This window comes from Alligator sinensis, unplaced genomic scaffold (assembly GCF_000455745.1).
Source record: "Alligator sinensis unplaced genomic scaffold, ASM45574v1 scaffold1719_1, whole genome shotgun sequence".
Taxonomy (NCBI): domain Eukaryota; kingdom Metazoa; phylum Chordata; order Crocodylia; family Alligatoridae; genus Alligator; species Alligator sinensis.
In genome coordinates this window covers 914,889-915,094 of record NW_005842507.1, presented here as the reverse complement: position 1 = coordinate 915,094, position 206 = coordinate 914,889, and the positions used below count along the sequence as shown (strand labels likewise).

The 206-nt window shown below is 56.3% G+C and overlaps 1 protein-coding gene across 1 annotated transcript in view; it reads left to right on the top strand.

The window, feature by feature from the left end:
• The window catches only part of LOC102375479 (basic phospholipase A2 daboxin P-like), a 10,356-nt gene that overhangs the window by 5,491 nt on the left and 4,659 nt on the right, over positions 1-206 (top strand). The gene's annotated exons all lie outside the window — the stretch shown is intronic.

The following is a 206-nucleotide window of genomic DNA, read 5'->3' as shown; positions in this document are numbered from 1 at the left end:
ATGCCGTGTTCTGCCTGGAGAAAAACCTGGACACGTACAATTCGCGTTTCGTTCGCTACCGAGACAGCAAGTGCACGGGATCCACGCCCGAGTGCTATACGGGCTGCCTGAGTCCCTGCCAGTCCTTCAACCGAGCATTTAACTGACAAGATTTCCCTTGTCCAACGCTTCCCCAGGAAAAATCAGCCCAGTGCCGGGGGTGGAGC